We start from the raw sequence: 23888 nt of genomic DNA on the forward strand, positions 1-23888 counted from the left end.
TGAGTGGTGTAGGTACTGCCCACTTATAGTGCTGCCATTGGTGCATATCTTGCAAGATAGCAGCGTATTACAACGTATTGATTTATTGCAAAGTTAAACGGCACATCAACAAGCATTATTCACATAATACAATATATTACTGGAAATATCGATTTAATAGGTATATCACACAATAGGTAGGTCGCTTACAACGGATACCATATGTTAATGCCTTTGTCCGAAGGTGTAAGAAATTATAAGCAAAATAAAATAGGTATTTCTTTTTTTTTTATTAATTAATTACAATGTCATTCTTTTTTTTTTAATATTTAAAAACAGAATTTGAAGTCGTTAAAAAAAAAAATTCGAGAAAGAAATTGGAAAGCGCACTCACCTTGCATTCTCGAAATCGCGGATCCAACATGGCGGCGGACAAAGGAGAACGTTCGAAAACTGAAATCCTATTTCCATGAAACGATTTTTTTGCCTTCGTTCCCCGTCCGTTAGTATTAGGCACTAGAATCGTGCGTTTTAATGCCATATTTGCTTTGTAATTTGGTTTTCCGACGAGACGACGCGCGATGCATTCAGCTGGATGCACCGAGGAGTACTGACCTAGGGCTTGGGTGCAGCGGCGCAGGGCGCGCACACAGGCTTAACACACACAAATGCAATTGATGCATGTACATAGTCCAAAACCGGGCGGCGTCGATACCCTAGCAACAGTTCGTACTTAGCCGATTTCGAAAAGAAAGTTGCTTTCCGATTTAATTTTCGAACATATGTTACATCTTTCTTCGTTCAGCGGCAAAGGCAGACATAGTACTCTGCTTAAACCTAATATATCTTTGCATGCACCTCCCAATATATGGACATAGTTAGAAAATAACTATGTCCATTCTAACATCTTCTTAAAATCTTAAATAAACATGACCCGGTACCGCTATTTTCAATATCAAAGCTGTCAAAGACAAACGTAGAGAGTTTTCTTAAATTTTATTTTAGGCTAGTTTTTTTTTTTTATAACACAGAAGGCAAACGAGCATGCGGTTCACCTGATGGTAAGTAACTACCACCGCCCATGATCATCCGCAACACCAGAGGCTCCGCAAGTGTGCTGCCGGCCTCTTAAAAAGGAATTATGCTCTTTTCTTGAAGGTTAAGCTGAACTACTATGGATTCAATCGTGAATCTCTCTATCAATAACATTTTATCAATTTCCCACTGCTGGATATGTTTTTCTTAATTTTCTTAAAAAAAATTAAATTCTGAAATACCGGGTTCGATTCCCGATCAGATCAATTTACTACCAATTGTTTTATGCACTGTCTCGGGTATGTGTTCTGGGTTTTGTCCCTAGATGTACCTTACCTGGTTCCTCATAACTTAGAGTATTCTAGCTTAAGGAGCAGGCAATTGGTGTGATTATGTGGTATTTATTAATTATTATACAAAGAAATCATCTATTACCATGCCTCCTACTGCCATGTTGGTCAAATTATTTTTTATAAGTTTTTTACCAGTTTTCGTTGAACTTTTAAATCTTGAGAATGGTATATAGTAGTGAGACGGTATATTCTAATTATTCTATCGTGGATAGGTACTCAGGGTATTTTTTTTTGCAACTTAGAATGGCAAACAAGCTGACGGCCCACTTGACGGAAAATGGTAACCGTCGCCTATAGACATGAGCAGTACCATAATAGATATAACAGAGTATACTGTTTCGCCCATGATACCCCCCATGCGTTGCCATTCATGAGAACTCAGGTGTTATTTCCTCTGTACCCTGGTTTCAGTTTTATATTTCTACTTTTAATTTAGGCAATTGACCTAAATGTTATTAGAATATAGAGATTTTTAGACCTTAACAGTATTTAATAGGCCTTGTTTTTATAAGCTTAAATAATGAAAAGAGATATTAAATTAATATACACGGATAATATTAAAATAAATAATTAAAAATATTTTAAAATTATATAATTAAATCTGTAACCCAACACTTATATTCCAGGTCATATATTGTATTTTAAACTGAGATTTTAAAATATTTCAAAATTTATAATTTTCATATAAATAATATTGTTAAAAGAGTCATGGTATTACTAGATACAATTGCATTATTACCACTGTAATTTAAGATGGAGAAACGACACCATCAAAAGACTTAGGTACATCTAAATAGTAATTAAAAAAAACATATTTATTTTATATATCTTTATCCGAGTAGTAAATATATACTCATCTTCGTGTATAATATAGTATATCTTATATATGTGTAAGTACCTTTGTTATTTATATAGATAGATAGATAGATAGATACTCTTTATTGTTTCCTCCAAAAGATTACAATAATATACTTGTTATAAATATAAATAATTACAAGAAATAATCACAATGAGAAAACAATGGGCGGCCTTATCGCTGAGAGCGATCTCTTGCAGGCAACCTTTGGATGGAGAGGAGTAATTATAAACAGTTTGGTGGGAGGCACGATGAAAAATTTTGTTAGTTCTAAATATGGGAGATGTGATACATATAATAATATAAATATTATCCCTACTCATTATTATATATATATATATATATATATATATATACACACACATATTTATATACTTATATAAATTTTAGTATGTATGTATATCACTTAATACTGGTACAGCAATCGAGCATTCTAACACTTCCCTGAAGTTGACTGAGAGAGATTACCTTTAGCATTAACTCCGCTTTGTATTTATATATTGTATTAAAAATAAATAAATAAAAATCTGTAGCTAGTTCGAAAAGTGTATTTATTGCTTTTCCAAAAACAAAAAAGGTTAACTGAAATTACGACTTACAATAACATCCATAGGATAGATAGATAGATATTCTTTATTGTTTCCTCCAAAATATTACAATACAAACAAATTACAAGAAATAATCACAGTGGAAAACAAATAGGTGACCTTATCACTAAAAGCGATTTCTTCCAGGCAACCCTCGGATGGAGAGAAGTAAGTGGAGTGTAATTTCATCGCTCATGGAGACTTAAAATAAGTAATAACAAATCAGCTAGTATCATAGTATTTTTAGAATCGAATCAGCTATTTTTAGGATCGAAGCCTGTCTCTCAGTTACATCATCAATTAACTGAACAATGTAATACAAATTGCCAGCACACCAAATGATAGCTTGAATTAAAAATGAGATGAGGATTTTTTTTTATACAACTTAGAATGGCAAACAAGCTGACGGCCCACCTGATGGAAAGTGGTAACCGTCGCCTATAGACATGAGCAGTACCATGGACATAACAGAGTATACTGTTTCGCCCATGACACCCCCCATGCGTTGCCATTCCTGAGGACTCAGGTGTTCAGTCAAAAGTACTTTTAACTGATTTTGCTAGTTAATAGTACTTTTGACTGGTTAAGAGTTTTGACTGCAACATCAACATGAACCCTGGAAGGGCACAGCGAACACATTAATAAATATTACATAAAATACTTAACTTCATTTTTATATTATACATGCATTGTCGATTAATAAAAAATAATTAAAACATTATTAAATTAAAACAAAACAAATAGGTACAAATACAATTAAATTTTTATAATTAAATATTTTTTAAACCTATTTTAAACTAATTAAAATATTTTTTTTTTATTAAGAGTTATTATTATATATTTTTATTGACATTGCCATTCCTGAGGCTAAGGTGTTATGTCGCTGTACCCTGTAATTTATTGGCATATGCCACTTTTCAAGCTTCAGGTACTACTATTATACGTGTGAGGGTGGCACCCTCTAGTGTCAAGTGTCTTCTACCCTTCATGTATAACGAAAACCTGAGGACTAAGGTGTCATGCCTCTGTACCCTGTAATATCATTACTATATCCTATCATTTTAACCGAAACACAACTGTGCAAACACAGCTGTTTCAAGGCAGAAACATGAATGGGACAGAGGTACCCAAACAGACGAGTTTAGTACAAAGTCTCCCTGTGGTAAATGGTATGTAGCTGACAATATTACTCAAGAAGGACTGGAGACTTTGTACAAAAGTCGATTGCTTAGGTACCTCTGTCCCATTTGTGTTTCTACCGTGAATATGGGTGGGATATGGCGTGAATTTACTGGGTACAGAGGAATAACACCTGAGTCCTCAGGAATGGCAACGCATGGGGTGTATAATGGGCGAAACAGTATACTCTGTTATGTCCATGGTACTGCTCATGTCTATAGGCGACGGTTACCACTTTCCATCAGGTGGGCCGTCAGATTGTTTGCCATTCTAAGTTGCATAAAAAAATCTGTTATAAATCCTATTTATCTATATAGTAACTATAATTACTTGTTGATATCTAGATGACCTTTACAAAGCTTTTACGTACGTCACATAAATGTCATTATACCAGCCTTTAACTGTCCACTGCTGGACATAAGCCTCCCTTTAAGGGAGTTTTGCCAGTATTTACCACGCTTGGCAGACGTATTGGCAACCATTGTTAGGCTTTGGAGACGTTTTAAGAGGGACGCTTTTACCCATTCCTGGCCCTCCCTTAGTTGTCTCATTCGACACCCATGGGAAAGGAAGCGGTGGCCTATTCTATGGCGGGACCACACGGTATACCATATAAATATAGTATATATCAAATAAACAAAATTTTTGTGGTTTTTGCGTATACCTATTACTTACTATTATGCCAACTAACTATGGATGTCTATTCCTAGAGATTACTGATTCGAAACTATTAAATATGATAAGTACGATATGTACGCAGTAAGTGCTTTATATTATTCTCAAATTCGTGTATAATATAGTTTATATCATATATGTGTAAGTATATTTGTTATTTATATATATTTATTCATTTATATATGTAATTTTAGTATGTATGTATATCAATAATTACTAGTGCCGCATTCGAGTATTCTGACACTTCCCTATGGTTGACTGGGAGAGAATGCTTTTAGCATTAAGTCCGCCATGTACACATATATGTACTAATGAATAAATAAAAAAAAATGTACAACTCTATACAATATGTATTGATTGAACTGTAGACTGAAGAGAATAAAGGCTGTAAATTGTTCATTCCATACTGAAAAGTGTAACGATCATAAATTTATAAAGTTTGATTCTTTTAACAAATTATTTATACTTTATTACACACAAAAAATTACATTGTTATAATTTATTTTCAATAAAGATGTACAACAGGCGAGCTTAACACTTTAAGAGTTCTCTTCCAGCAAACCCTGAGTGGAAAGGAGCATTAATTAACAGCAAGCAATGTGCGTACAATAATAGAAGGAAGCAGTATAGTTGTTTCTGTTAAGAAATAATAAATATGTTTACCTAAATTCAAGCTAACTTATATACTTACAAAATATATACATATGTGTATATATATATACATGTATATAAAATATTATCTGGTATACTTTCATACCTATTACATGATTACGTCAAATCTGTCTCCCATTGATAAAGAAAAAAAAATAATTGTTTCAGTTAATATTATATTAATTAATAATGTAATAAAATAAAATTAAATGGGTATATTTATACTATATATTAAGGACAGAAGGGGAAAAATGTTGGCACACTTGATACGACACGACGAACTTATGAACATTATAATAGAAGGTAAGATAGAAGGAAGGAGGGGGAGAGGGAGACCGAGACATAGTTACATCAGGCAGATCAAGGAAGGAGTTGGTGTCGTGTCGTGTCAAGAGGTGAAGAGACTTGCTGACAATCGTAGTGAATGGCAACAGCTCCACCGACAAGAGCGCAGCTCTTAAATAGGATAAATAGATTTATACTATATATTTTAGTACTTCCATTAGATGCTAATAACCATTGCACAAACTCTCCTTAGTTAGGGACTAGATGTCGCTGTGTCTCCAATAGCATTTTTATTATTTCTTACCGAACCTCTAAATTTTTCGATTTCATCTAAAGATTATTTCAATTGTCATTTTACTTCAATCCAAAGACTTGTAAAGCTATAGTTAAATTAATTATATTTCTTGCGATGGTAACCTAGAAATTCTTGTCATCAGAGGGCGCTGTTCTCAAACGAGGAATAGTAGTATCTACATAGTATCAGACATAGACCTAGGTATATAATTGTGTATAAGATCCATAATATAATTGTAATATTCGTGTATTGTGTACTTTTAAATACATTAGTGGTTTTTTTTTAAGATTTTGTATCTAGGATTAGGATAGTAAATTAAAGTACCTAAATCAGTTAAATTCTAAATGTTTTACTCTCCTTTTATGGGTACTTATTGTATCAGATCTAATTTTGTATAGTAACTTTGTACAAAAGTCGACTGTTTGTGTACCTCTGTCCCATTCGAGTTTCAACCGTGAAGCAGCTGTGTTTGCATGGTTATGTTTCGGTTTGAAGGGTGGGACATGGCGTGAATTTACTGGGTACAGAGGAATAACACCTGAGTCCTCAGGAATGGCAACGCATGGGGGGTATCATGGGCGAAACAGTATACTCTGTTATGTCCATGGAACTGCTCATGTCTATAGGCGACGGTTACCATTTTCCATCAGGTAGGCCGTCAGCTTGTTTGCCATTCTAAGTTGTATAACAAAAAAAGAAACTGTTAGTGTGTCTTAATAAATAAATAAATAATTTACCACCAGCTTCTACACGGTCAACAGAGAACCAAGTTAAAAATGTTTCCATTCATACCAGTACATACATTTTCCACTTTCATAATTCATTCCATGTATTAAGTACGTAATATGATCACAGTGAAAAATGTAAGGTACAAAACTCTATTTATCAATACCACTGATTTGAATTCCAAAACTTTTGTATGTAGAAAAGAATGCTTTTAACTGCTTCTACATAATGAGTTAGATAAAGACGTGGACACAGTTAGTCTTACATAAAAATAACTTGACGTTCACAATTGTGTGTGTGTGTGTGTGTGTGTGTGTGTGTAAATTGCTTGCGCGTTCAGTTGCGATATGTAATATGGCGTCATCGTCGTAAAAATATTAATTTTATATCCTGTTGCACAAAAAGTTAGTGGCCATTTTAATTTTAAGCTTTTTATAACCGTCATCCTACAGATTGGACACGTTTCTGGGCCTTCATCCATACAGAATTGTTGTTCGAATTCGAGTATCACATAACAGACATATGCTCAAGATCCCGATGGGGTAGCAGGAGGTATTTCACCATTATCTTCATCATAATCATCACTATATCAACTGTCCTCTATAGAACATAAGCCACCCTTTTGAGGACTTTGCCAGTAGTTGCCACGCTTGACTGGCGGGTTGGATAGGCTTTGGTGATATTTAAAGAGGGAGGCTGCTGCCCATCCCTCACCAATAAAACTCCTTAGTAGCCTCATACAACACCCACGGGAAAGGAAGGGGTAGCCCATTCTATGCTGTAACCACACGGTAAGAGGGGAAAGGAAGGGATTGTTAGTAATGGAGACTGAGAATCCCATTGCTAGCAATATACCCAACCAGGTCGACCTCCATGCGGTTCCCCCTGGAAACTATCATGGTTAATTCCTGATGAATTCATCATGATGGGCTAACTGGCCTATTTTCATTCTCATCTATCACCTTTCACTGGTGCTCCGCCAGCGTATCCCGTTAGCGCAGGCGGGGTTACCATACCATTTTCACCCATCAAAAAAAAAATACCACACGGTAAAGAGATATTTATTAACTACTAACGTTGTGAAGAACCAACAGTCAACGTGCCCACATTTCCCTGAGTATATTTGAGTATAACATAACAATCTAGCCTACCGCTGTTTACCTGACTAATTTAGTGTGTTAACGGACATAAAGTTTTTATTACTGACCACATTTGAACTTACAATCTTTAGCCTATAAGTATATAGTAGTAATAATCTATCTATCCTATTTAAGAGCTGCGCTCTTGTCGGTGGAGCTGTTGCCACTCACTATGATTTTCAGCGAGTCTCTTCACCTCTTGATACGACACGACACCAACTCCTTCCTTGATCTGCCCGATGTAACTATGTCTCGGTCTCCCTCTTCCCCTCCTTCCTTCTATAATAATAATAATTATAAAAAAATATTCTTTTTCATAAATAGTATTTTTTATGATTTATCTTGATTATCTCGAGATGAACTTCACGGTTCAACAATAAACGCTGTTCATCCAACCCATTAATTCTTTAACAATCTCGCCTTCAATTCTGGACATTTCTAGTAAGCAGTTTTTTTTTGTAGTATTGGTAATTTTGGTCTGAGTCACAATAGGCATATTTAAGGGAAGGTGTGGACCCAGGGGAGCCGTTCCCAACTCAGAATTATCCGATGCTCAACTCAGGATACGAAGCTTTGCAAAGACATGTCTCAGAGTAAATATGTGTCTTAAGAGGTCAAGCTTTCCCTGGAAAATATTTTTAAATACGTAAGCGAACTAACGTTCTTAACTAAGATCTAGTATTAATAATTTTAATAGTTTTGGCACAAACATATAGAGAATAGAAGAGGCTAAATGCTGGGCCACCTTATACGACATGACTATTTTTTTAAGAGCATAGTAGAAGGAAAAATAGAAAGCAAAAGAGGAAGAGGAAGACCAAGGAATAACTACATGGGACAGATAAAAGAAACACTGGGTGTCACGTCGTATAGGGAGATTAAGGATGTGACCTGGGATAGAGCTGGCTGGAGGAAGATGCATGAATTAGTTGCACCGACAAGTGGGAACTCTTAAGTGAAAAGAAGAGCACAAAATAAAGCTATTCCTAAAGTGGGTTCCGTAAAAAAGTCACTTCGATAAGACCACGATCTTACGATTCTCAGATCGTGGTCAAGCGTCGTTCAATTGAGTTATCACTACTCTAGACCAAGGGTTGCTACAATTTTAAGATGACGGAACGCTCAACAAATACCTTTACCAGAGAAAGACTTTGTACAAAAGTCGATTGCTTGGGTACCTCTGTCCCATTCGTGTTTCAACCGTGAAGCAGTTGTGTTTGCATGGTTATATTTCGATTTGAAGGGTGGGATATGGCGTGAATTTACTGGGTACAGAGGAATAACACCTGACTCCTCAGGAATGGCAACGCATGGGGGGTATCATGGGCGGAAACAGTATACTCTGTTATGTCCATGGTACTGCTCATGTGTATAGGCGACGGTTACCACTTTCCATCAGGTGGGCCGTCAGCTTGTTTGCCATTCTAAGTTGCATAAAAAAAAATAATAATAATGGGGTCTAGCTGACCCATGGCTAGCAATACGCCCTTTCAGGTCGTCCTCAACGCGGTTCCCCTTAGAAACCATCGTGGTTAATTCTGGTGGAATTCGTCACGATGGGCTAATTGACCTACCTTTTCATTCTAACCTATCATTCTTCACTGGTGCCCTGCCAGTGTATACCGTTAGCGCAAGCGGGGGGTTACCATTCCATTATCATCCATTAAAAAAAAATACATTAAATTGCTCTTAGTTGTTTTCAAGAACACTATTTTAAGGTGCCATGTTTATTGTTTAGTCTATCGCAGATTAAGATATATCTTGTCTGGAGGACTGTTTTGGCTGTAATATCTTATTGTAAACATTATCAATCTGTCTCTATTGTTAAGTAGTAAATTGTTGTCTGGATTTCTTACGAACCCTAACCAGTTATAACAGGGGGAAAAGGGATTGTTAGAAATGGGGATTAGTAACCCTATGTTATCTAGCAGTATGCCCTATCAGGTCGACCTGATAGGGCATATTGCTAGATACCAGAGGGAGACTTTGTACAAAAGTTGATTGCTTGGGTACCTCTGTCCCATTTGTGTGTCAACCGTGAAGTTGTGTGTGCATGGCTGTGTTTCGATTTGAAGGGTGGAATATGGCGTGAATTTACTGAGTACAGAGGAATAACACCTGAGTCCTCAGGAATGGCAACGCATGGGGTGTATCATGGGCGAAACAGTATACTCTGTTACGTCCATGGTACTGCTCATGTCTATAGGCGACGGTTACCACTTTCCATCAGGTGGGCCGTCAGCTTGTTTGCCATTCTAAGTTGTATAAAAAAAAAACCTCGCGATTCCCCCTAGAAATCATTGTGACTGATTTATTAGTGAATTAGTCACGATAAACTAATGCTGCTTTTTCATCCTCACCTATCATCACTAACTGGTGCCCCGCCAATGTATACCGATAGCGCAGGCGGGGTCAATATTCCATTATCATCCATTAAAAAAAAAACCATTTACAACAATGTTATAATATGTTATGTTATATCCTAATGTTTTGTTTCAATTATTACCTCTCATTCACTATTCACTGCTAAACATACGCTTCCACCATAAACTGTGCCTATAAAAGCAAAATATACGCATTACACCTACCTTAATTGAATCCGACATCCTCGGATCTCTAATGGTTATCCAAGGATTTTAATTTTATCAAAAAGTTTCACTAAAAATTGTCCTTAAATGACACGCGTTAACCTGTTAAAACCAGGGCTTTAATAAAATCACCCTTTTTAATTAATATACATATGACAACCCCACGTATCAAGGTCATTCCAATACAAAGAACTCCGGGTTCAATACAGAGCCTTGAGGGACTCCAGCAAAATAAAAAAAAAAAACAAACAAAATCTCGAGACTTATCATTTATTCCGCGGCCGGTTTGCGCGTAAGTGAAATAAACATTATCGGCGAGCGAAAACGCACTTTATGCTTACGTATTTGAGTATCGAATAGTGCGCTCGACTCTATTGAAGGCCTTCGCGAGGTAAAACAAAAGTGGGTAAAAATTACGCTGTTGCTAAGTGCTCCGGTTCGGTCGCAATTGCGATGCTTCGAAACGATTCATACGGTTACTAGTTAATCTTTAGAAGATGAATACAGTTAATAAAAAACTGTCATCTCTTTTACATTTAATAATAATAGTAATATTTCTTTATATATAGATTACAAAGATCCATTTTTGTTAGTAACAATTGACGTATTAACAATTGACAATGTCGACGTAAATTTTGAAACTATTTTTACACCAATTTCTACATTTATTTTGAATTTTTACTGATTTAATTTTTTTTTTTTTTATACAACTTAGAATGGCAAACAAGCTGATGGCCCACCTGATGAAAAGTGGTAACCGTCGCCTATAGACTTATATATAATTAATGAATTACTGATTTTTTAACTTAATATTTATTTTAATATTTTAAAGATATATAATTGGATATATATATATATATATATATATATATATATATATATATATATATATATATATATATATATAATAATAATAATATTAACATTTTATTATAGGTATACACAAGTTTATTATTTAAGTTTTATACATGTAAGAAATTTATAATTCAAAAATAAATTTTAATTAAGTTGTGAGCAATATTATAAAATATATATATATTATTATAATAATATATATATATTATAAAAAATATATATATGAATGACAATTAGAGTTAATGTTCATAAGATTATTTTTGTTTCTGTTATTAAATATTAGGGTTCGATATTCCCTGAAATTGAGAATGGATAATATTTATATAATATAATTAATATAACAATAATAAAGCCTTTATTCGCTGAACACAATTTTAAAATTATATACTATACTTATAGAATAAAGTGTTTACGTCTTATTCGTAATAACATTAAAGTCGTTTGCTTGGGTACCTCTGTCCCATTCGTGTTTCAACCGTGAAGCAGTTGTGTTTGCATGGCTGTGTTTCGGTTTGAAGGGTGAATTTACTGGGTACAGAGGAAAAACATCTGAGTCCTCAGGAATGGCAACGCATAGGGGGTACCATGGGCGAAACAGTATACTCTGTTATTTCCACGGTACTGCTCATGTCTATAGGCGACGGTTTCCACTTTCCATCAGGTGAGCCGTCAGCTTGTTTGCCATTCTAAGTTGTATAATAAAAAATATAGAAACTTATTACTAGCTAGCTTACTAGCAACCACTATGTTAATCAGGTTGTCTGTCGACGTAGACCTCCCCAAATTGCTTATTCTTCTCTCTATCTCTGACTGATCCTTTTTTGTTTAATGGGTGATAATGGTATGGTAACCCCGCCTGCACTATCGGTATACACTGGTGGGGCACCAGTGATAGGTGACTGATGAGGATGAAAGCAGGTCTGTTAGCCCATCCTGATGAATTCAACTAGAATTAGTCACGATGGTTTCCATGGGGAACCACGTGGAGGTCGGCCCTGACAGGGTATATTGCTAGTAATGGGGCTATTTGACCCCGTTACTACCAATCCTTTCCCCCCCCCCCCTTTAACTGACTGATCCTTTAGGTAATATAATATAATTAAATATTAAAAATTTATGTTGTATTTTTTGTTGGAATCGTACAAGAGAAGAAGGGTGACATATAGAGCTACCCTTGAAATGTACAAAATCGAAAAGCCTACTAAAGCTAATAACATGATATAACATTTAATAATCGAAATAACTAGTGATCGTATGATTGCAAGGTCATCGACTATCATAATAATAATACACGGACGAAGTCGCGGGCACACCCAGTACGTATATCTACGGATATAAACTGATTATCTATGTGTATATATGTAGGAGTAGGGTATATATATTTTACATTATTACACGTATCATATCTCTTTATTAAGAAATAATAGAATTTCATCGTGCCTCCGATCAAACTGTTTATAATTACTCCTCTCCATTCAAAGGTTGCCTGCAAGAGATCGCTCTCAGCGATAAGGTCGCCCATTGTTTTCTCACTGTGATTATTTCTCGTAATTGTTTATATTTATAATAAGTTTACTATTGTAATCTTTTGTAGGAAACAATAAAGAGTATCTATCTATCTATCTGATCAATGTACAGTAATAATTGATTGTAGAAACTTATTACCTGGTGCTTCTTTCGATGTAAGTCCAAAAAAGGATTTTTGTAATCCTCTGGAAAGGATCTACAGGTTAGTTATAGAAAATAAATATATTATAGGTTTTATAGAAATTTTATATAGAAAAAAAAAAAACATTACAGTCTTTATATTACATTAATACACAATTAACGTTCCTCATGGCAGTCTATGGGGGAGGCCTATGTGGACGGATAATGGCTGAAATGATGAGAATGATACAACGAACCTCATGAGTATGACACAATGAACCTGATGAGTATCCTCATGCTGAGCAGTCTGAACAGCTGATAGTTGAGAATAAAAGTAGACCATTTGGCAGATCGTGACAAATTCATCAAGAATTAACCACGTGACTTCCAAAAGGGACCGCTTGGAGGTCGACCTGACAAAGTATTTTGCTATCAATGGAGCTGTTAGTTCCCGTTATTATTAATCCAATACTCCCGAACAATTTTGTTACTCAATCAAGCTTAGTTTGGTTATTTTAATGAAATCTTCTATAAAGTTAGGTTATGTGTACCAAACTCTACACATAGGGGGGGAGGGAAGATTGTTAGTAATGGAGACTGAGAATCCGATTGCTAGCAATAGACCCAACCAGGTCGACCTCCTCGCGGTTCCCCCTGGAAACTATCATGGTTAATTCCTGATGAATTCATCATGATGGGCTAACTGGCCTGTTTTCATTCTCATCTATCACCCTTCAGTGGTGCTCTGCCAGCGTATCCCGTTAGCGCGGGCGGGGTTACCATACCATTATCACCCATCAAAAAAAAAAACTACACATAGGGTGCTATTATCCTAATTCACGTGAGCAAAGCCGCAGGTTACAGCTAGTTAGAAATAAATATATGTAATTGCAAAAAGATTGCCATCCAAAATTACCGAAACACAATTTACATTTGACAAAAAAATTGTACCATTTAAATTTATTCAAGTGTACTGACACGTATTTTGGGAAGTTGTAAAGACAGACTGCGTGTCAGTGTGACATGAAGACCAAGTACACTGATTACACCTATCAACATTTTAATGGATGATAATGGAATGGTAACCCCGCCTGCGCTAACGGGATACGCTGACGGAGAACCAGTGAAGGGTGATAGATGAGAATGAAAACAGGCCAGTTAGCACATCATGATGAATTCATCAGGAATTAACCATGATAGTTTCCAAGGGGAACCGCGTGGAGTTCGACCTAATATTGCTAGCAATGGGGCTGTCAAACTCCATTGCTAACAATCCCTTCCCCCCCTAATATAGTGTTTGACATGATATAGTTTTTCGACCAAACGTGGGTAGTAATCTCAGTTTTTAATCTAACTTGAAGTGGCAAACAAGCTGTGGATGTGTATACGTATAATACGTTGTGATGGGGAGGGGGGGGGGGATTATTAATAATGCGAATTATCAATCCCATTGCTAGTAATATACCCCGTCAGGTCGACATCCACGTGGACTACTATCGTACTGTATTCCATCCATAAAAAAAAATACGTTGTGATGGGGGAAAGGGTTTATTAGTAATAGGATCTAACAGTCGCATTTCTCAAGTCGACTTTCATCCGATTTCCCCTGGAAACCATAATATTGATTCTTAATTTTTTTTATTTTTATTTTTTTATACAACTTAACACGCTGCAGGGTCTCACGGAACAGTCGCTATGCCACTTAATATTTTTTTAATGGATGATATTGGAATGATGACCCGGCCTATGCTATCGGTACACACTGGCGGGGCACCAGTGAGGGATGATAGGTGAGGATAAAAAGGCAGGTCAGTTAGCTCACCGTAACGAATTCAACGATAAATTAGTCACGATGGTTTCCAGGGGGAACCGCGTGGAGGTCGACAACAATATCGATATTGATAGCAATGGGGACTAACCTCTCCATTACTAACAATCTTCCCCACCCCCTCCAATCCCTCCCTCCGCCACTTAGTACTGGGTGACCTCGACGAAATTAAGTGATTACTTTAATAGGTAGGGAGAATGAATGCAAAGGGTATGGGATCGAAATCTTTGTAGCGAAATACAAGAGACATCTATGTCCAGCAGTAGACGACACATGGCTTGCATATAAACATGATAGATACTAAAAAAAATAAACAAATAACTTTTGTAACATTATGGTACAGACTATGGGAGACTTTGTACAAAAGTCGATTGCTTGGGTACCTCTGTCCCATTCGTGTTTCAACCGTGAAGCAGTTGTGTTTGCATAGCTGTGTTTCGGTTTGAAGGGTGGGATATGGCGTGAATTTACTGGGTACAGAGGAATAACATCTGAATCCTCAGGAATGGCAACGCATGGCGGGTATCATGGGCGAAACATTATACTCTGTTATGTGCATGGTACTGCTCATGTCTATAGGCGACGGTTACCACTTTCCATCAGGTGGGCCGTCAGCTTGTTTGCCATTTTAAGTTGTATAAAAAAAATTACATCTTCTTCAACTCTTTATGAGTAGATACAGACATATCTCTCCCTTGCACTCTGACCATTGATCGACACACACACACACAAGCCATAGTGTAAACCTGCTGGTTTTAATTTCAATCAAGAATTTGAAAATTTCGACTTAAGTTTTAAGACTTTTGAAAAAGATAAAGGTTAAAAAAAAGGGTTTCATAGCAATTTTTTTTTTAGAAATCCCACGGGAATGTGAATGACAATGGGAATGACAAGGTCATGCGGACAACACCGGAGGTAACAGTTAGTTCTAGTTAATCACAATTATCCATTCCAGTCATCGTTTCAATGATGGATATCAGTGGATTGCTGATGACAATCACGTACAATCCAGAACATGGCTTGATCTATCAAATCAACTATCTCAAGGTCATCAAATTTGTAGTGATTCAGTGACCTTGAGATAGTAGTTTAGAGGTCATTTCCATAAACGCCAGTTTTTTTTCCTGTGGGATATAAACCGAAAATCCGCGTGTCTGCCTCGACTTTCGAGACACGGAAGTACGTAGGCTTCATGGGTCAACAACCTGCCGGTGGAAGTTTATTCTGGCTTGGTTGGCGAGGTGGGGCCGAGTTATAGCGAGTCGACAAGCGGAGCCGACAGCGACTACGGTTTTATTCTGATCAGACTATTAAAGAAATAAGTACATGCTGAACTCCACAAGGAAAGGTAGAAACCGTCGCAGTTAATCCTTGATAAATTCAAGATGGACCAACAGACTCGCTTTCATCCTAACCTGTTGTTTCTCATTGAACATTAGTACATTATGAATCGTTCAAAAAATATGCTATGCTAAATTTATAACTGTCTACTAACATTTCTTTCACTATTCATACTGGAATCTAACGTGTTACCGGAAAAGTCTTCGACTATTTTTCGGTTTGACTGAGTACTTTTATAAATTTGCTTAAACTTATAACACGGCATAGTTTTATTGTAAAGATGTAGAAAAAAATACTGTTTAAAAGCGTCATATTTTGCATTCACATCTGTTATTATTAGGAAGACAATTACTTACATTTGCATTACATAAAAATGTACGAAGACAGTTTTATTGCCCTTTTTTTAATACCAGAGGGAGACTTTGTACAAAAGTCGATTGCTTGGGTACCTCTGTCCCATTCGTGTTTCAACCGTGAAGCAGTTGTGTTTGCATGGCTGTGTTTCGGTTTGAAGGATGACGTGAATTTACTGGGTACAGAGGAATAACACCTGAATCCTCAGGAATGGCAACACATGGGGGGGTACCATGGGCGAAACAATATACTCTACTATATCAATGGTACTGCTCATGTCTATAGGCGACGGTTACCACTTTCCATCAGGTGAGCCGTCAGATTGTTTGCCATTCTAAGTTGTATAAAAAAAAAAACCATATTACGCGCACGTTGCCGACCCTGAAGAAACCTCTTTATCTCCCTTTTGAAGAACCCCATGCTGTAGTCTCTTAGGAAAACCTCGGCAGGGAGCTCATTCCATAACTTGAATGTTCGTGGGAGCAAACATCTCTGAAACCGCGTTGTACGCGACCATTTCAGCTATAGGGTATGAGGGTGAACTTTCTGTCGATGGCAAACCATACGATTATTATATGCCCTATTATAGCAGACTCATTATACCTGTAGTCTTTGATTACAATAACGATAAAGTCATGCTAGGTAAATATATTTATTATTTTTACTCATTATTTATTAATTAAACACAGAAATATACAACATGAGTACATTGGACCCCGCGAACTGATATTGCAGGAGTCCATAAAGGATTATCAAGACACAGTGTTTTACAAATATAGATCAGTGAGGCAATTTTATGGAAACAAACATGTTATATGTACTACTAATACTACTTCCTCTTTACTACTACCTCTTTACTCCCAGTTTACTACTACTCATATACTACTAACATTATAAATGCAAAATATTGTAAAGATGTTTGGATGTGTGTGTGATATATGTTTGTTACTCAATCACGCTTAAACGGCTGAACGGATTAACATGAAATATGGCACACGGGCAGTTGATATCCTAAGTAAACATATGGGGTAATTTATATACTGATTTATACTACTAAAGCTGTAAAAAACAGCTATAAACAATTATAAAAGTGCTTATTACGTCGTGATTATTTATCACTAAAATATCATCGGAAGGAAAAAAAAAAATTAAAATAATACAAAATGTTGGTCAATTGAAACTTATCTTAGGAGTCTTATAAGTGAAGAGAAAACTTTAAATAGAACTTTATGTTACAATAAATAAGCAATTTCATACATATAATAAAGATACAATTTTATTAAACGTAAATATAATGCAAAATCACGAGAAAACTAGACTAAACTATGTACTACATTTTAACAACAATATTTTATAACAATCGCTAGCAAAGCGACCCCACCCAACTTACAGACGGTCGCGCGACGGAAGACCTCGGCTCGCCGTCTCTCTCGCACTATTGGCACTATCTACCGTCTCTTTCTAACACGTTGTAAACGGAAAGGACGACCTTTCTCAAACGTACGTTGCTACTTGATAGTGTGGGACACGGGACTGACCTGATAATCCAAGTAAGACCAGCTTGCATCATCCTAGACGTTTTATCAAATGTATGAAATTTCATTAGTAACCGGCTGCTTTATTGGTTTTCACTGGCGAGGTTGGTGTCAGATAGGCTAGTTTTTTTTATTAATGAATGATAATGGAATGGTAACCCCACCTGCGCTAACAGTCTACACTGGCAGGGCACCAGTGAGGGACGATAGGTGAGGATGAAAAAGCAGGTCAACTAGCCTATCGTGATTTTTTTTTTGAGTGGTGAAAATGGTATGGTAACCCCGCCTGTGCTAACGGGATACGCTGGCGGAACACCAGTGAAGGGTGATAGATGAGAATGAAAGCAGGTCAGTTAGCCCATCATGATGAATTCATCAGAAATTAACCATGATAGTTTCCAGGGGGAACCGCGAGATCGATTTGGTTGCGTATATTGCTAACAATAGGATTCTCAGTCTCCATTACTAACAATCCCTTTCCCCCCAGCCCATGATGAATACACCTGGAGTTCAGCACGATGGTTTCCAGGGGAACCACGTAGAGGTCGATCTGACGGGGTATATTGCTAGCAATGGGACTGGTAGTCCATATTACTAAATCCCTTCCCGGAGTTAGACTTTGGAGATGTTTTAAGAGGGACGCTGCTGCCCATTCCTTGCCCTCCCTTAGTCGCCTCTTACGACACCCATAGGAGAAAAAGGGGTGGCCTATTCTACGCCGGGACCACAGGGTATAATTGAAATTGAATTTTATAGACTGTGCTAAGTCGATCGATTTTTTTTTATAATATTAAAAATGGCAACACATGAAGGGTACCCTGAGGAGGAATATTATGCCTTCGTAACCTGCCTTAATTTCATTGCCATATCTCACCTTTCAAACCGAAGCAGTAATGTAGACACAGTTACTTTACAGCAGAGACACAGGTGGGCCAGGTATATACTCAAACAACTTTTACACAAAGACTGGTGGGTCAACTGGCCTGAGATTTAGTAATATAGACTACCAGTCCCACTGCCAGCAATATACCCCGTCAGGTCGACCTTCACGTGGTCATCCCTGGAAACCACGATGGGCTAACTTACCTGCCTTCTAATTCAAACCTGTCAGCCCTGGGGGGAAGGGATTGTTAGCAATGGAGTTTGACAGCCCCATTGCTAGCAATATGCCCTATCAGGTCAACCTCCACGTGGTTCCTCCTGGAAACCATCGTGAACAATTCTCGTTGAATTCGTCACGATGGGCTAACTGAGCTGTTTCATCCTCACCTCACTGGTGCCCCGCCGGTGTATACCGATAGCGGAGGTGGGGTTACTATTTCATTATCACCTATAAAAAAAACCTGTCAGCCCTCACTGGTACCCCCCTTCCCAGCGTAGACTGTTAGCGCAGGCGGGGTTACTATTTCATTATCATCCATTAAAAAAATCTGGTATCTCCCTGTTATTTTCCAATCCAGCATTTCAAACAGAAGTCTGAGAAAAACCGTTGCAAGCAGCTGTTTGGAGGTATCGAATCGTACGAATTCGTACACGAATCGAACAGAGTAGTCCATGAAGACAACTTTGTAAGTCTGTCTGGAGTCTAGACGTCTGGCCGCTGGAGGCTTCACAGCCTCCTTTGCAGATCGATCTTCATGGAATTTCACAGGAATATCATATGAAGGTGATCAGTACCTAGGTATCTTAGCTACTTTAGAATTATGTAATTCTTAGTATTTACTATTTTAAAAATATTGCATTGCTTTTATAAAAAAAACTTACCAAATGTAATGTCCAGGGGCTTCGACAGCTGTTACCTAAAAAATAAAATAATTATGTTTAATAATGCATGTCTTGGCGGTTTTTTATTATTGTATTTTTTTTTTTATACAACTTAGAATGGCAAACAATCTGACGGCCCACCTGATGGAAAGTGGTAACCGTCGCCTATATACATGAGCAGTACCATGGACATAACAGAGTATACTGTTTCGCCCATGATACCCCCCATGCGTTGCCATTCCTGAGGACTCAGGTGTTATTCCTCTGTACCCTGTAAATTCACGCCATATCCCACCCTTCAAACCGAAACACAGCCATGCAAACACAACTGCTTCACGGTTAAAACACGAATGGGACAGAGGTACCCAAGCAATCGACTTTTGTACAAAGTCTTCCTCTGGTAAGTATGAGAGTGAAATCCTTATCATTACGTATATTCTTCATATTAGCCTTTACTGTCCACTGCTGAACATAAGCTTCTCCCTTGGGGAGTTTTGCCAGTAGTTGCCACGCTTGGCAGGCGGATTAGCAACCGCAGTTAGGCCTTTGGGGATGTTTTAATAGGGACGCTGCTGCTCATCCCTCCACCATAAGTTCCCTTAGTCACAGGAAAAGAAGGGATGGTCCATTCTATGCCGGGACCGACACGGCGGATTTACTAATATTATAAATGTGAAAATGAGTTTGTTTATTTGTTACCTCATGGGCTTTTAACGACTTAAACAGTCACTATGAAATTTTGTATACAGTTTCTATATAGAATGAATAAGGACATAAACTAATTTTTATTCTGGTCACGCGGACGAAGTCACTGGTAAAAGTTAGTATCTATAATAAAACTTTAACGTCTTGGACGTTTGACTATCGAGAAAATTATATAAACAATAAATAATAATAACAAAATATACATAAAATGAAAAGGGACTAAAATAAAAAAATAAATACATAGATTCCCGCCAAAATACCCAAATATTTTTTTTTTTTCACTTCATAGATAGAGCATAGAACATAATAAATAAACAGCCATAAAAAAGTGGCCAGTATTTACAAGGTGTCATCATAGAAAAAAATATGAGGCCAATCCTGTACGCGGCAACGGACCAATCTCGCAACAGCCCTACCACATTTTATTATCTATTCAAACATATCTCTAGGATAGGTAACCGGCAACCGGTTTGGGGCCCTTTTTTCCTCCTATTTTAAAAGCCACCAATAACTGCAGAGGCCACAGGTAGGGCCAAACCTGCGGCCGAACTATGTTCGACATAACACACATATTTATACAGTTGTAAGTATATTATTTATACAGTTGATAGGATCGCAACCATTTGTGCTTTTCCAATATGACCTACATGCAAGGTCGGATTTGTATGTCAGTCTTGCACGTAGGTTTGCTCGTGTTTACGGTATTGTATGGTATTTACGTGTCCAATCGTCTATTTGTGTGATACCCTCTTATCCTTATAATTTACTACATAAGAATAAAATAAAATAATAAATAAAAAAAAAATGCCGCCATATATAATTTCCCCGTTTATTCATATTCGTTTAGATCTATCGTAAATAATTTATTTTGATTAAATAAATAAAAAAAAAAAAAACTAAGATATTATGTAGATAAGTAGAGACAATCAACATAATATTTTTATACTTTTTCCCAATTTTTTCCCAAACTTCCTTGAGAATACTTCAAATCATATTAATATACGTACATAATAATTTTATTCATGCAGTTTCGTTACAGATTCTTAGGAATGTCATTTTAATATCTAAATTCTAATTTCAATTTTTGTTTTTGATTTCTTTTTTTTTTTACAACACAGGGGGCCAACGAGCATGCGGCTCACCTGATGGTAAGTGACTACCGCCGACTTTTTAATTGTACTGTAGCATAGTGGATCACTCAAGCCAATGGTCTGGAACTGGTCTGGAATCTGAGATTTTGAGTTTTGTCCTGGTATATTTACTACCAGGAACTCTTAGGTAAAAACATGACATCTTATGGAGAAAGAAATTAATTTTAACATTTAAATTTACATCTTTTTTTTTTTACAAAAATACATCTTTGTATTTTGTTGATGTTAAAAACTTTATTTTACAATAATTATAATTCCTTACTAATTAAATTTAAAAGTGAATTGGTTCGTTTTTTTGTTATAAGGTATTTATATATACCAAATTTTAAAATGATAACCTGAGTCCTCAGGAATGGCAACGCATGAGGGGTATCATGGGCGAAACAGTACACTCTGTTATGACCACGGAACCGCTCATGTCTATAAGCGACTGTTACCACTTTCCATCAGGTGGGCCGTCAGCTTGTTTGCCATTCTAAGTTGTATAAAAAAATAAAATAAATAAAAAAATTGATATTTGGTATACTACACGTACAATTTATTTATTTAACTCTTTATTGCACCATAAATAAAAATATACAATGACAAGTGAATAGTTCAAGTGAAATACAGTAACATAAATACAGATTGAAATGTACACATAAAGGTACTATATGTGATGGAGAAGGATGTAAGCTATTTTTTTACCCCGATTAGTATAAACATAGCTCGGTCGCGAAGACGAAGTCGCGGGTAATAGCTAGCATATTATATAAAACAGAATTTGTTAGTTTAACTGTAGATTTAAACTGTAGATTTGAAGGGATATGACAGTGAAATTGCCTACATGATACGAAGGCATAACACTACAGTCCTCGGGAATGAGTATCACAGTGTATTCTGCGACGTCCATGCTGCTGTTTACGTCTGATTCTTATAAAAAACCCGGTCAAATGCGAGTCGGACTCGCACAACAAGGGTTCCGTGCAAAATCATCAAGATTAATATTTTTTCTTTGTAAAATAATCGCAAATTTACGGTTTTCGTATTTTTTTTTTCTTTTACTTGTGCCACGAAATTTTATGATACTAGGGCAACGGGAAGTATCCTACAGGTTTTAGTTCTCTTTGCGAATGTTAAAATATGCGATATATCCTGGCCCGTCTGCACCCACTTACTCTTTGCAACTTGACCATTAAGATATAAAAATATATTGTGAATTTACATAATCGTCCAAAGATACGAGTCGGGAGGGACCGCTCGGAAATTACTGCAAAACGCGTAATCCGCCCGAAATAAATATCGCTGCCAGCCAACCCTGTGGCAATGTGTGACGTCACAGTGTCAATGAACCGCGGCTGGCACACTTTTCCGCGGTATCGTGAACACTACACCTACAAAATGCATGCCAGTACGATGCAACAAGAAATCACCCATCAGTATTACTTACCAGAGGGAGACTTTGTACAATAGTCGATTGCTTGGGTACCTCTGTCCCATTCGTGTTTCAACCGTGAAGCAGTTGTGTTTGCATGGCTGTGTTTCGGTTTGAAGGGTGGGATATGGCGTGAATTTACTGGGTACAGAGGAATAACACCTGAATCCTCAGGAACGGCAACGCATGGGCGAAATTGGTACTGCTCATGTCTATACGCGACGGTTACCACTGTCCATCAGGTGAGCCGTCAGCTTGTTTGCCATTCTAAGTTGTATAAAAAAATGTATGAACTTTGATATTTTTGTAAGATTCGAGGTAACTCGACTCATTGAAACTGCGCAGAGATGTTGCATCTCTGTGCATCTTCTACCGAATTTGTCATGGGGAGTATTCTGAAGAATTGTTCGGATTGATACCTGATTCTGTTTCTCGAATCGCCACTTTGAAGTTAGGTAAAGTTTTCTATGATCTAGATTTACGATTCTCAGATACAAGTGGCTACATTTAAGCTAGTAAACACACTTCGATTCAACCGTTCGATCACAGTTTTTTTTTTAATACAACTTAGAATGGCAAACAAGCTGACGGCCCACCTGATGGAAAGTGGTAACCGTTGCCTATAGACATGAGCAGTACCATGGATATAACAAAGTATACTGTTTCGCCCATGATACCTCCATGCGTTGCCATTCCTGAGGACTCAGGTGTTATTCCTCTGTACCCTGTAAACCCTTCAAACCGAAACACAGCCATGCAAACACAACCGTTTCACGGTAAGAACACGAATGGGACAGAGGTAGCCAAGCGAACGACTATTGTACAAAGTCTCTCTCTGCTGTGCGTGTACCATGTCTATATTATGTGTACTGTTCTAATGAACTATATAAATAAATAAATAGATCCCACACTGTTCAGTTTCTTCAATTCTGCGGATGAGATTCTT

At 36.9% G+C, this 23888-nt stretch overlaps 1 long non-coding RNA gene across 1 annotated transcript in view; it reads right to left on the reverse strand.

The window, feature by feature from the left end:
* LOC113514396 (uncharacterized) overlaps nucleotides 1-23888 on the reverse strand; it is a 175736-nt gene that overhangs the window by 128169 nt on the left and 23679 nt on the right. Inside the window, exon 2 of the long non-coding RNA XR_008252596.1 lies at nucleotides 19673-19707. This is a non-coding gene — a long non-coding RNA (uncharacterized LOC113514396). The remainder of the gene's footprint in view (nucleotides 1-19672; nucleotides 19708-23888) is intronic.

Source organism: Galleria mellonella, unplaced genomic scaffold, assembly GCF_026898425.1.
Source record: "Galleria mellonella isolate WM207_F2 unplaced genomic scaffold, CSIRO_AGI_GalMel_v1 utg1650, whole genome shotgun sequence".
Classification (NCBI taxonomy): domain Eukaryota; kingdom Metazoa; phylum Arthropoda; class Insecta; order Lepidoptera; family Pyralidae; genus Galleria; species Galleria mellonella.